Source organism: Mobula birostris, chromosome 15, assembly GCF_030028105.1.
Source record: "Mobula birostris isolate sMobBir1 chromosome 15, sMobBir1.hap1, whole genome shotgun sequence".
Classification (NCBI taxonomy): Eukaryota; Metazoa; Chordata; class Chondrichthyes; order Myliobatiformes; family Myliobatidae; genus Mobula; species Mobula birostris.
The window spans coordinates 34025053-34040292 of record NC_092384.1 but is presented as its reverse complement, the minus strand read 5'-3'; the positions used below and the strand labels follow the sequence as shown (position 1 = coordinate 34040292).

Below are 15240 nucleotides of genomic sequence, written 5' to 3'. Positions count from 1 at the left end.
AGTCCTGCAAAGGGTCTCAGCCTAAAACGTCAACTGTACTTTCTTTCCATAGATGCTGCCTGGCCTTCTGAATTCCTCCAGCATTTTCTGTGTGTTGCGTGGATTTCCAGCATCTGCAGATTTTCACTTGTTTGTGATACCTACGTTTTCATGATTTTACATTTGAACGCTTGCAGTTCCTAAATGATTTTTTTTCTGGTTAAATGTGAAATTTTGACCAAAGGCCTAGACGTACAAAGGGATGTAAACTTGACGTGTTATTTCCTTTTTCTCCTACCGCTGATGCTGCCTGCCCTGCTCAGCTTTTCCAATACTTTCTATTTGTTTCATATTTCCAGCTAAGTTGTTTTGTATTTAAATTTTCCAGCAATATTAGGTAAGTTGCTAAAAGAGCTGGAGTACCTGGTGGTGAACAGACCTAAAAGGAGCTAACATAGAAACAAAATTAATTTATTAAATGTCAGTGCTTGCATCTTTCAGTGGTAGTGAAGTAATGCTGTAACTGGCATACTGATTCACCTGTAGTACTGGCAGAGGGCACTAATTAATACCAACGCTAAATAGTCTAGCTATTGATTGGAACCCAAGAATTTTATCATCTGAGACATGATGTCAAATACCTCTTTAGTGATATAGTTTTAATAATTCTCAATATAAAATAAATAACTGCTCATTCATATTCTGAGAATATTTAGATCCTGTGTTTGAGGGGAAAAAGAGAATATTTTTGGTCCATTAGAAAATGCTACTCTGACTTGATAGTAAAATGCAGCTCCTGGATATTAGCTTGGGAAAAGATGAATAAATAAAAGATTCCTTTGTGAATGAATCTCTTCTGCATTTTCTAGCTGCCCCAGTTCACCATCTGTTCCCAATGAAAACAGTTTGTGTGCTTTTCCACCATGAATGAAGACTCTTCCAGATCTCTCCTCTCTCTCATCACCTCTCACCTCCTCCACCTCAAGAAAAAGTCCATTTACAAGGTACTAGTTCAAAGTAAATGTTATTATCAAAGGACATATACGTCACCATATACAACCCTTAGATTCATCTTGTGGGCATACTCAGCAAATCTATAGAATGGTAACTATAACAGCATCAATGAAAGATCAACCAAAATGCAGAAGACAACAAACTGCCAAACAAATGCAAATATAAATAAATAGCAATAAATAATGAGAACATGAGATAAAGAGTTCTTAAAGTGAGATAAATAGTTCTGGGAACATGTCAGTGATGGGGCAAGTGAAAATGTGTGTACCTCCTACTATTCAAAAGCTTGAGGGGTAGTTAACCTCTGATAGTATATTTGAAATAAAGGAACAATATCAAAACTGGTCTCTTACAATATGATACCTGTGTATTTGTTGATGTGTACATCAAAGGCTTGTTTTTGTTTTCAGTTGTGAATTCTCTTTGAAATCAATTTTTCATTTTCTCGAGTGACACAAAATTCTGGAGGAACTCAGCAGGTCAGGTAGCATCCATGGAGAGAAACAAACAGTCAATGTTTCAGGCCAAGACCCTTCATCAAATGTTCTGTTCCTCATTTTCTGGAAGCTAACCTACATTATCAACATTTTTATGTGAAACTAGTCATAGATTTGTTATGTATAGTCATTTACATTACTTGTGAATTTTTGTATTTTAAATTCAGAAGAAAAGCTCTCATTTTATTCAGCAAATTTATGTCCTTACACCATCAGTGAAATTTTAAACAAACTAAGAGCCTCCTGACTGCATTTCACCTAAAGCAGCTTTAGAATAGCATTGGCTGCAAAATTTGGCAGTGCACTGCTTGTTGTTTGGGTGCTGTTGGTGTTGGTTTACTTCCAATTTGGCAGGCAGCGGGCATTTGTAGGATGAGCATTGCCGCCCCCGAGTTGGAAAGGGTGCTGGCACATTGTGTGCTATCAACAGTGATGACAGTGAACTTGTATTCTCTAATTAAGGGGGGGGGAGAAGCATTCACATATTCATTATCAAACAAAATTCAACCACAGCTGTCTCCTCCGATTGTTGCTGCAGAGTATGCTTGAGGAATTTTCATTATCTCTGGAGAAAGGCAGTTCTTCTCCAGTCCACCATTAAATTCACTGATGCATCAGAAGGTTTGAGGTTCTATCTGTTGCCCCTGATGTGCAATTTCTGTGTCCATGTTACATCATTCACTGGGATAGCTTTCAAAACTGCAGCACCTAGAATGCACCTCTCTTTGAAGAAATATAGGCCAACTTCAAGCAATGCTTGGTAGAATTAGTATTAGTTCTTCGTGAAATTACAATACTGGCATCGACCTGACAATGAGGAAAATTATCCAGGTGTATTCTACTCACAAATAGTAGGACAAATCCAATCCAACTAAATACAGTTTCATCTATTTAGTCTCAATCATCAGCCCAGTGAACAAGGCTGTAATCAATGGTGCTGTCAAGTGGAGCATGCAGATGCCCAGTTTGACTTTTGCCAGCCCATTCGTTATAGCTTTGGTCAATTTTAAAGGTGAGGTGAGAATGATGCACCTGATGTTAAGGTGTCATTTAACCAAATGTGGCAATGAGACATTCTGGTAAAACTGAAGGCAAAGTTCCCCAGTGACTGGAACTGAACCTCATTCATGATAGTTGTTGGAGTCAGTTGCTTTGCCCCACATCGTCACTGTAAAAGTTCCCCAGTGCAGTGCCTTAGACACAGATACCTTCAACAGTTTCATCATTGACCTTCCTTCCACCATAAGGTATGAAGTGCCTATGGTCACAAAAGGAAATGGACATTGTGCAGCTCCTCAGTAATTGATGCAGTCCATCCTGTATGCAGCAAGACCTGTACATCATTCAAGCATAGGCTGATACATGGAGAATAAAAGTCACACCACAAAGGATCCAAGCAATGGCCAGCTTCAGCTTCAAAAGAGAAGTTCTAAGCGTTCATGGCAAACCTACACTCAAGTTTGTCATCCACCTGATGATGTTGAAACTTGCCCCAGTATATCTTGTTCAGGAAAAGCAGGTCAAATCCAATCAGGTTCCCTGCCACCATGCTGTCCTATTCCCAACCTTCAGCAAAGTTATAGAAAATGTTGTGACTATACTGTAGAGTGACATTTATAAGTACGTAATGTGCTTCCCACTTCCCAGCTTGTGTTTTGCCAGGACAATTTGGCTTCAGACACCAAACAAGAATCACAGGGCTGAATCTAGTGCCCTGAATCTAGACCTGAATCAAGAATCACAGGTCAGAGTGATTGCCCTTAACAGCCAGTCAGTACTTGACTGAATGCGATATCAATGAGCCTGTTATGACTGATGTCAAGGTGAACCAAAGGGAAAATACTCTCAGGCTTGGAGCGGTACCTTGTACAAGAGGCTTGAAGTCAATTATCCAGTTCCAGGACGTGGTGAAAAAAATGCAAGACTCTTCTGGACATTACTGCAAGGTCGGAAGTGAATCGAGTAGGTGACTTTCCAGCACTTTCTGCAGGGAAACTGGGGAAGGGCAATAAATGCCAGTCAATAATACTCAAATTCCAAAAAATGAATTTCTTCACTGCTGTACTTCTACAGTTAGGGATTTTGAATAGATTTTGTGTAACTATTATAAGTTCTGATGGATGAACATTGACCTGAAACCTTGATTCTGATACTTTTTCAACAGTTGCTACTTGACATGCTGAGTAATTATGTCATTTTCTCTTTGCTATTCTTTATATAAACCCTGAGTTTTGTTTTGGAGCTGTTGAGTTTTTCAGATTTCACTAAGAACCAGCAGGGCTGTTTCATCTCTGCAAGCACATACAAGACTTGTGATGAACTGTACACATGTGTGAACATGCACACTGAGTCCAGAACCTCAGAGGAAACCAGTGTGAGCAGCACTTATTCTGTGTTTGAATGTGATGGTGGTGGTGTTGCATGCGGGTCACTTGTCTGTTATCCAGGTTTAACCATGGACAATGCTGTGCAAGTGAGTGCAGCTCACAGGCATGTCCAATTAACCCTTGGTACTCCAGGCACCAGGTGTCTTGGCTCCTTAAAACCTGCAGTAACACTGGTCTTTTTGAAGGTGTTTATGCAATTTGATTCACCTTGAGAGCAGAAGAAGCTGAACCCCAAACACTGGTTGTTTATCAGGAAGCATATTTTTGGCCATCCATGAGAACAGAAGGTTTTAATTTACTTTTATTTTTTTAGAGATAAAGCACCATAGCAGGCCCTTCCAACACAACGAGCGCAAGCTGCCCAATTACACCCAAGTGGCTAATTAACCTATTACCTGTACATCTTTGGAATGTGGGAGGAAGCTGGAGCACCCAGAGGATATCCACCTAGTCACAGGAAGAACATGCAAACTCCTTACAGACAGTGGCGGAATTAAACCCAGATCATTGACGCTATAATTGTGTTACATTAACCGCTATGTCACTGTGCCACCTCCAAGCAGTTGTACTTTTGCCATAGGGAAAATAATCGCTCCTAATTATGTGCTGATGGCTTTCACCGACCTTCAACATCTGTCAGATGAATGGTAAGAGCTGTCTTGAAGCAATTGGCTGCCCATAGTTTTAATCAGTATGTTCCTCTCTCCCTGAATTGGCTGTTACAATAAAGCTGCAGGTGTATGAAGTTTTATTATGCCAGTCAGAAACATCCAAAGTGTTTTGAACCATCAGTAACTTGTATTGGCATGAATGACAATTTATTTGCATAAGTCAAGACGCCGTAGACAGCAATAAATCTAATCAACATAATGTTGATGACATTGTGTGATTGAGAATCATTTGCCAGGGTGTGGGAAAAAATTATCGGAGTGATCTGTCAGAGTGCCAATGAAAGTTGATCCCAAATATTCAGTCCTGACGAAGGGTCTCGGCCTGAAACGTCGACTGCACCTCTTCCTACAGATGCTGCCTGGCCTGCTGCGTTCACCAGCAACTTTGATGTGTGTTGCTTGAATTTCCAGCATCTGCAGAATTCCTGTTGTTTGCGCCCAAATATTCAGATGATTTTGTGAAGGAGAATCATGCAGATGAGGAGCTAGAGGGCTTAAAGGTAAACTTTATTAAGAAATAGTGTGGGATTAGGCTGATAAGTCATTGCTAAAGGAGGCATGAACTGAACTAAGTGGAAAATAGTGTATTTTGTGTGTGTGTGTGTGTGTGTGTGTGTGTGTGTGTGTGTGTATATCAAATTGGAGGTGTTGAAAAACGACATGAAAATGTGTGTGAAACTTAAATCTTGTTTGATTATGCAAATAATTTCTGATACTGCCATCAGAACAGGTATACAAGTTTCCAGGAGGTTGTACTTGACACTGTCTGTTCTACTCTGACAAAATGAGACTAGCTTAGATGGGCATTTTGTTCGGCATGCACAAGTTGGGCCGAAAGGCCTGTTTCTGTGCCTTATTACCTTGTGATTCTATTTCTGGAGCAGTATTCTGCTAACTGTGACAAAAGAAACTGATTGGAGTATTACGGTGTCCAAATTAAGGGTATTTTCTCAGAAGGATAAGAAGTGAGTTGTCACGTCCCACAAAGTTTTATTCTATGACTATTTCTGCTTGGTGATATTTCTGATAATGGTGTCCAAGATTACAGATGATCAGACTGAAACATAGAAAACCTATAGCACAATACAGGCCCTTTGGCCCACAAAGCTGTGCCGAACATGTCCTTACCTTCGAAATTTCCTAGGGTTACCCGTAGCCCTCTATTTTTCTAAGCGCCATGTACCTGTCCAGGAGTCTCTTAAAAGACCCTATCGTATCCGCCTCCACCACTGTCGTGAGCAGCGCGTTCCACACACTCACCACTCTCTGTAGGGAAAAAAAAGACGACAACAAATTACCCCTGACACCCCCTCTGTACCCACTTCCAAGCACCCTAAGACTGTGCCCTCTCATGCTAGCCATTCCAGCCCTGGGGAAAAAGCCTCTGACGATCCACACAATCAATGCCTCTCATCATCTTGTATACCTCTATCAGGTCACCTCTCATCCTCCGTCGCTCTAAGGAGAAAAGGCTGAGTTGTCAACCTATTCTCATAAGGCATGCTCCCCAATCCAGGCAACATCCTTGTAAATCTCCTCTGCACTCTTTGTATGGTTTCCACATCCTTCCTGTAGTGAGGCAACCAGAACTGAGCACAGTACTCCAAGTGGGGTCTGACCAGGGTCCTATATAGCTGCAACATTACCTCTCTGCTCCTAAACTCAATCCTACGATTGATGAAGGCCAATGCACCGTATGCTTTCTTAACCACAGGGTCAACCTGTGCAGCACCTTTGAGTATACATGGGCTTGGACCCCAAGATCCCCCTGATCCTCTACACTGCCAAGAGTCTTACCATATTCTGCCATCATATTTGACCTACCAAAATGAACTACTTCACACTTATCTGGGTTGAACTCCATCTGCCATTTCTCAGCCCAGATGTGCATCTTATCGATGTCCCACTGTAATCTCTGACAGCCCTCCACACTATCCACAACATCCCCAACCTTCGTGTCATCTGCAAATTTACTAACTCATCCCTCCACTTCCTCATCCAGGTCATTTATAAAATTCATAAAGAGTAGGGGTCCCAGAACAGATCCCTGACGCACACCACTGGTGACCGACCTCCATGCAGAATATGACCCGTCTACAACCACTCTTTGTCTTCTGCGGGTGAGCCAGTTCTGGATTCACAAAGTAATGTCCCCTTGGATTCCATGTCTCCTTACTTTCTCAATAAGCCTTGCATGGGGTACCTTGTCAAATGCCTTGCTAAAATCTATATACACTACATCTACTGTGCTACCTTCATCAATGTGTTTAGTCACATCCTCAAAAAATTCAATGAGGTTCGTAAGGCATGACCTGCCTTTGACAAAGCCATGCTGACTATTCCTAGTCATATTATGCCTCTCCAAATGTTCATAAATTCTGCCTCTCAGGATCTTCTCCATCAACTTACCGGCCACTGAAGTAAGACTCACTGGTCTATAATTGCTTGGGCTATCTCTACTCCCTTTCTTGAATAAGGGAACAACATTCTCAACCCTCCAATCCTCCGGAACCCCTCTCTTCCCCATTGCTGATGCAAAGATCATCGCCAGAGGCTCAGTAATCTGCTCCCTCACCTCCTACAGTAGCCTGGGGTAAATCTCGTCCTGTCCTGGTGACTAATCCCACTTGATGCTTTCCAAAAGCTCCAGCACATCCTCTTTCTTAATATCTCCATGCTCAAGTTTTTCAGTTTGCTGTAAGTCATCCCTACAATCAATATTAAATGATATTAATAACATGGCAAGAAGAGGCAAAGGAAATCCTACTGGTTGGGGAAAAAAGTAGAAGGAAGAAATTTAGTCTCTTGACTAACATGCTTGGACACGTAAGCAGGAGAATCACCGTACAGAGTGTAAAGCACGAGCAAAATTTGCAGTTGTATTAGAGATGGACAACTTAGATGTGTGGGGGAAAAAAAGAAGCACACTGAATTGTGGTTACTGCTTGTGCAGAGGGTCCACAGCAATTCTAGTCATAAAGCACAGTTAACGGGGACTAGTTTGGATGATTTGAACAGTTAATCTTAATCCATATCCCTTTGCACAATCAGGTCACTATATTTTCCTTGGAGTGTTGGAGCAGTTGGAAGCAAAAGCAAATCTAGAGCTTCCTGTTTGGGGGTAGGGGGTGGGGGAAGGAATCTGCATGAAGTTGGATCTTGTGAACCAGCCTGTGCAGAGAGAGTTTTCTGTTTCAGAACACTGCATGAGAGTAGATCTAGTGAATCAACATGTGTAGAGCTAGTGATGAAATGGGTTTCAGCTCCACAGACTTTTGTTTATCACAAGCGATTAGGAATGGGATTGATTGTTTGTTTGATCTAAGTGAGAACAGTGGATACGGTATGTCATATGCATAATTGGTTCTTTTCCAGTGTGTTTTCATAAGAAAACTAAAGCAGTATTCATCTCTAATCATGGATTTGCATATGATGGGTTGGTAATTTGAATATATCAATTTTCTATTGAAATGTACAGAACCTAAACCCATTTTTAGAAGGACATCCAATCACAAACAGAGAAAAACTGCAGATGCTGGAAATTTGTGCAAGTTGATTGGATGGACATGTATTTAACGTGAACATGATGGTAGTATGAAACTATTTAAAAAATATGTTTGTTCTTAATATTTATTTTCAAAGAGAATGGAACACAAGTAGACAATTATTTGAGTGTGCAGGTTTTCCTCCTCCCGTCTGCAAAGTCTTAACATCTGCTTGTACCCAAGGGGCATTATCTGTCAATTTATGTCAGACCTGAGTTCCATAGCAGTCACATAGCAATCCAGCAGTCTAGTGGTGAGTGTGTCTACAAGTGATTAGGTATATTAAATTCACTTTTATATTTTGCACTTTTTTCAGGAAAAAAAACATTACTTTGTTCAAAAACTGGTCATGTAGATCCATTTGGGCATATTACTTTTTCAAATGCAGAATCTAATTAATATAGAACAATTCGCTTAATTCTCCCCTTACCTGATTTATTTCTTTGAGAGCAGTTGGTGTTTTCCAGTGTTTCTAGATTATGTATTTTTGGTACCTTAATTATATAAAAAAAGAAACTTCTGGTTCACAACTGGTACATTAACAATATAATGGACTCTATTACTTTGTGCAACATGGTTTATTAGTTTAAGTTCTGTTGGTACAGACAAGAACCACAGGCAATTTGAAGAGAGATCAAGCATTGATGTAAGATTACAGGTGCAAGAATAATTAATATTCAAGTTTAGAATATATGCTAGAATGAAACTAGGCTTCTCTTTTCCAAAGGAACTTGGGGGTGATTTATTTAGTATAATTTTGGAACTCCTTGATTCCTCAGGAAGGAGGAGGAAGGATTCTGTTTCTATTGGCCTTTAATGGAAATTCATCATTATTCATCATCAACCAAATGTTTCTTCAATTTAAGTATGAATCTTCAGTCTTCACTACTCGACATACAACTGAAAATAGTTTCAAGTTAGACTACGTGACTAGCATGATTTGAATTCCCAGTGACATAGTCAATAATGTGTATAGGACCATGACAGATAAATTCCCCTCCACCAACAGATTTCTGAATGAGCAGTGAACTCACGACTTCACTATATTTAGTTCTGCTCTTTTTTCCTGGTATATATTTAAATAAATGTTATATTTACTAGGCAGTTCCACTTTCTCGACCTCAGAAGTCCGGGTCCAGTGGTATAAACAAGTATCACAAACTGGGCTCTTCTTTGGTTGCAGTGGATGACCATGACATCTTCTGTACCTTGTTATGCCCTTCGCTCTCCATGGAGCATTGCGGTACCGCCTTCCTGGCTGTTGGATCTCACTGTAGATCTCATCCACCCAGTCTGCTGGAGCAGACTTCGCCTGCTAGGACAAGCATGTCCCCATGTCAACGGGATATGAGGAAGCAGGCTGCCCTTACCTGGTTCAGGCTGCCCTTACCTGGTTTAGCCTGCCTGTCAAAGTAGTGTACCAAGATGTGGCCACTGTCACATGCAAACAGCTACTTGGAGCCATGGTGAGGACTGAATGTCCGGTGGGGACCAAAGGTGAGTGAGCTGCCCCAGAATGGACATGATAAGATCCTTCACTAGAGGTGCTACCCCTCCCTCGACGCCCCATAACCCAAATACATATACTTATTTTAATTTGTAGATTTTTATTGTTATGTATTGCAATGTACTGGTGTTTTAAAACAGCAAATTCACAACATATGCTAGTTATATTAAATCTAATTCTGAAATGGAAAATCTGCCTTTGCTTGTAACATTTCATTGTAATTGTTAATGACCAGTGGAAGACAAATCAATAAATTATAAATCTGGCAAATGGTTTCTTCCTCCAATCTTCTCCAGTCGGATCATTTTCTGATTTTTTTTTGTGCAGGAATGTTGTCTGCACTTGAGGATTGGCAGTTTTTATATCTTTCTGTAGGTGCTACTCTTGAGTCAATATATTCCCTGAGTGAATTATTCCCACTTTCATCCTTGGGTTTATCTGTGCTGAACATCAAAAATAAGTAATGGCAGAGGTGTGAGCTATTTGGTCTCTCACACCTGCTCTGCCTGTCAATAAGATCATGACTGATCTTTTACTTTGGTGTCACTTCCCTGCATTGAATTGATAACCCTTAAATCTGCCAAAAGCCTGTTTTAAATATACTTGGCAACTGACTGCCTACAACCACCTCAGGTGGGGAATTCCAGGCATTCACTATCTTCTCATCTCAGATGAAGTGTCAGCTTCTTATTTTAATTTATTTATTGAGACACAGCATGGAAAGGGCCCTTCCAGGCCTTCGAGCTGCACCGCATGGCAACCCCCAATTTAACCCTAGCCTAATCACGGCAACATTTACAATAACCACTTAACTTACCGGTACATCTTTAGATTGTGGGAGGGAACCAGAGTACCAGGAGAAAACCCACATGTTCCATGGGGAGCATGTACAGACTGCTTACAGATGACACCAGAACTGAACTGAGAACTGCGGTGCTACTGTGGCACCCCAAATCTGGCTATGATCCCTGATTCTAGAATCTCTAGTCTGAAGAAACATCAACACTACATTGATTCTGCGAAGTTGGTGATTTTATGTTTGCAAATTGCAATGAAATTGCCCCTTTCTTAATTGCAGGGAGTATAGGTTCTGTTGTCATCTGACACACCCACCCTGCCAGGACATAATCTGGTACAATCCCTCTGTCATAAGGATTTCTTTCATTTTGTGGGGAGACCAACCCTACACACAGCATTACTGGTGCCATTCCCCCGTGAATCAGAATCTAGTTTATTATTACTGACGTATTTGTGAAATTTACTGTTTTGCGGCAGCAGTATACTGCAAATCATAAAATTTATGATGTTACAAAACAATAAATAGTGCAGGAGTGGAATGGTGTTCATGGGACCATTGAGGACTCTGGCAGAGGGGAAGAAATTGTTCCAAAATTGTTGTTTGGATATTCAGGCTCCTCTACCTCCTCCCCAGTCGTAGAAATGACAAGAGGGCATGTCCTGGGTGGTGAGGGTCTTTAATGATGAATGCCTCCTCCTCGAGGCACCACCTCTTGAAAATGTCCTCGGCTGTGGAAAGGGCTGTGCCTGTGCTGGAGCTGGTGGAATTTGCAGCTCTCTGAAACTTCTTTTGTTTGGCACATTGGGCGCTCCATTCCAGAATGCTCTTCATTGTACATCTATAGAAATTTTGCAAGTCTTTGGGACATAGGACATAGGATAGTGCAGCATAGTGTAATATAAACCCTTTGGCCCACAGTATTGTGCTGACCTTTTAACCTATTTCAAGATCAATCCAACCCTCCCCTCCCACACAGGTCTCTATTTTTCTTTTATCTGTCTGCCTATCTAAGAGTCTGCTGAATATCCATAACGTATCTGCCCCTATCGCCATCCCTGGCAGTTCACTTACCAGTCTGTGTATAATAAAAAAAAACTGATCTTCCCTCCCCCATACTTTCCTCCAATCACATTTAAATTATGCCCTTTCATAATGGCCTTTGTGGCCCTAGAAACAAGCGCTGTCTATCCACTCTGTCTATGCCTCTTATCATCTTGTACACCTCTATCAAGCCACCTTTCATCATTCTGTGCTCCAAAGAGAAATGACCTAGCTCACTCAACCCTTTCCTGGTAATACATGCTCTCTACTCCAGGTAACATCCTGGTAAATCTTCTCTTTACCCTCTCTAAAGCTTCCATATCCTTCCTATAATGAAATAGAATACATTATTCCAAGTGTGGTCTAAACAGAGTCTTACAGAGGTGTAGCTTTACCTTGTGGCTCTTCAGCTCAATCCCCTGACTAATGAAGGTCAACAATCCATATGCCTTCTTAACCAACTTATTAACTTGTGAGTAACTTTGAAGGATCTATGGATCTTTGTTCTTAAAAACTGCTAAGAATCTTGGCATTAACCTTGTAACGTGCCTTCAAGTTTGGCCATCCAAGATGTATCACTTCACACTTTTCCAGATCGAACTCCACCGCCAATTTCTCAGCCCAGCTCTGTATCCAGTCAATGTCCCATTGTAACCTCAGACAACCTTCTACACTTTGCACAACACTACCAACTTTCATGTCATCCACATCTAACTAAGCTAACCTTCTACTTCCTCACCTAAGTTATTTATAAAAATCACAAAGAGTAGGGTCCCAGGACAGATCCCTGCCAAACATCACGAGTCACAGATCTCCAGGCAGAATACCATCCATCAGTTACCACCCACTACCCTCTGTGGACAAGCCAAATCTGAATCTACACAGTTAACTTTCCTTGGATCCTGTGCCTTCTGACTTTCTGAATGAGCCAACCGTGGGAGGCCTTGATGAAAGCCTTGCTAAAATCCATACACACGACATCTACTGCTCTACTTCCATCGGTTTGCTTTTGACTTTCTAAAAAAAAATCAGTCAGGCTAGTGAGGCATGACCAGCCCCTCACAAAGCCGTCTCCTATCAGATGATGGTTCTCCACATGCACGTAAATCCTTTTTGTAAGAATGCTCACCAATAATTTAAGACTCACAGGTCTATAATTCCCAGGATTAACCATACCTTCTTTCTTGAACCAAGAAATGCCATTTGCTAGCCTCCAATCTTCTGATACCACTCCTGTGGTCAATGAGGATGCAAAGATCATCACCAAAGGCACAGCACTCTGTTCCTTCGCTTCCTGTAGTAACTTGTGGTACATCCTGTCTGGTCCCAGGGAATTATCTATCCTAATGAATTTTTGTTTCAACACATTCTCTTTCTTAACCTTGAGATGTTCCAGCATATTAGTCTGTTCTAGGGCTGTCCTCGACATTTGTCAAGGTCCCTCTCACTGGTGAATATCGAAGCAAAGTATTCACTGAGGACCTCCCATATCTCCTCTGACACCAGCACATTTCCTTTTAGATCCCTGATCGGTGCTACCCTCATTCTCGTCATCTTCCTGTTCTTCGCAAAAGTGTATAACACCTTGGGGTTTTCCTTAATTCCACTCATCAAGGCATCTCATGTCCCCTCTAGCTCTCCTAAGTCCCTTAAGCTCCTTCCTGATTCTCTTATATCTCTCAAAAGCCCTGCCTGATCCATGCTTCCTAAACCCTAAGTATGCTTCCTTCTTCCTCTTGACTAGATCTTCCACTTCTCTTATTAACCAATGGTTACTTCTCCCTACCATCCTTTCTCTGCCTCAGTGGGATAAAACTATCCAGAACTGCATGCAAATGCCCCTTAAACAACCTCCACACATTTCCTTTGTACATTTCCCTGAAAATATCCGTTCCCAATTTATACTCCCAGGTTTCTGCTTAATAGCATTATAATTTGCCCTCTTCTAATTAAATACTTTACCATACTGTCTGCTCCTGTCTCTGTTCAAAGCAATGGTAGAGGTGAGGGAGTAGTGGTCACTGTCTCTGAAATGCTCAGCAACTGAGAGATCTGTTACCTGACCAGATTCATTGCCATGTACTAGATTCAGAATGGCACTCCCCTAGTTGGCCATATATTGTGTCAGGAATCCTTCCTGTACACACCTAGCAATAAGTTGGGTGAATCTTTTATGTCCTCCTTTCCTTTTGAGCCTCAGAGCCAGACTCTGTGCCAGAGACTAGTTGCTGTGGCTTTCCTCTGGAAATACCAAACCTCATCAAACTTGTAGTGAAGTAGAAATACTTGTAAGCTGCCTTCATGATTGTGTCAATGTGTTAGGCTCAGGAGCTTGAAACTGCACACCCTTTCCACAGCTGACCTCCTGCCTCTCTCCTTGTCACCATCTGAGATTCTGCCAACAACTATGCTGCTGTTAGAAAATTTACAGATGGCATTTGATCTGTCAGTCATGTGTGTAGGGAGAGTAGAGCAGTGGGCCAGGCACACATCCTTATACAAGTGGAGCCTATATAATTGGAGTGAACTGTTTTTTTTTTATTGTACTCTCACAGTCAGAGTCAACTTATCATTTACCTTCCCAGTTGCTTGCTGTACTCAAATATTATCTCACTGATTCGCCAGAATTGATTTTATTTGTCACTGATTGCTCTGGAAAGGGTACAAAGGAAATTCACCTGAATGCTGTCTGGGATGGTGCCTCGCAGTTATGTGGAGAGACACTTGTGTTCCTTGGAGGAACCCTGGGAATCACCAGCAAATTTTCTCTGCGCCCTCTTTGGAGAGTAGAAAACTTTTCCTGATAGTGGAGATACCTTAAATAATGGGGCACAGGTTTGGGTAAGGGGAGGGTAAGACATTAAGAGAGCATCATAAGAGATTCAGAGGGGATAAAAAAATATATATCTTTTTCCATTCATAGTGGTTGGAATCTAGGATGCAGTGAGTAGGTGGCGGAGGCACGATAATTGGCTATCTGCACGACTATTGAAATTCCTAGGCTTAGAAGTCTATAGACCAAGGTCTTGTAATAGTGAATGTGTACTTGATGGTTAGCATGGACTTGAGGAGCTGAAAGGCCTGTTTCTAATCTTATAGCTATGATTCTACATTGGCCAGTTAAAATATGCCAAGTGTTAACAGCATGGTTGCAGTGGCTGCCAATGAATTTGAAGTCATTAAGATTTCAAGTTGGTGAAATTTTCTTTTTAAAATTGATGTGAGTCGAAGTGATGGCAGGCAGTCAGATTGTCATAAATAGTCTGCTATTATACTTGAGAAGGAAAACTTGGCATTCATATTTATAACTGCATTGCTTCACCAAGTGGAGTACCTGTGAATTCCTCTTTCTGACTCTTGAGAGGAATCTAGAAGCAGCTGATCTGGTGTAGTTTTGCAGCTGCATGGAGATATGACCTGAAGAGCACAGGAGCTCAGAATGGGCAGCAATTGCCAGCCTGGCAAAGAACGCCCACACCCTGTGAAAGATTAATAACAAAAAATACCCAATTAGTCCCCATTCTGGGATTGGTAATTAATTACCTCATTTTAACCCAGGAAGCAGTTCCATTATTTGTGCACGTACCCTGTTCACTCATTTTCTGATATATCCAGTATTTCTATTCATTGGGAAGCACACAACAGACTGTATTTCCTAACATCTTCAGCTTTCCCCGCACAGCAGCAGAGAAGCTGTTTACGTCAGCAGAGTGGAACATTTCCAATTCTGACATGTGAAACGTTGGCTGTGGTTCCTGTGTGTGAATGCAGGTCTGCTGTGGGGATAAGGGAGCCGGTAT

General features: G+C 41.4%; 1 protein-coding gene across 6 annotated transcripts in view; it reads left to right on the top strand.

Moving 5' to 3' along the window:
* The window catches only part of chd9 (chromodomain helicase DNA binding protein 9), a 275269-nt gene that overhangs the window by 50441 nt on the left and 209588 nt on the right, over positions 1–15240 (top strand). Inside the window, exon 2 of one of the 6 annotated variants that reach the window (XM_072279564.1) lies at positions 849–983. The exons of the other annotated variants lie outside the window; for them this stretch is intronic. The gene's annotated coding sequence lies outside the window, so the exon portion shown is untranslated. The remainder of the gene's footprint in view (positions 1–848; positions 984–15240) is intronic. 6 annotated transcript variants of the gene reach the window in all.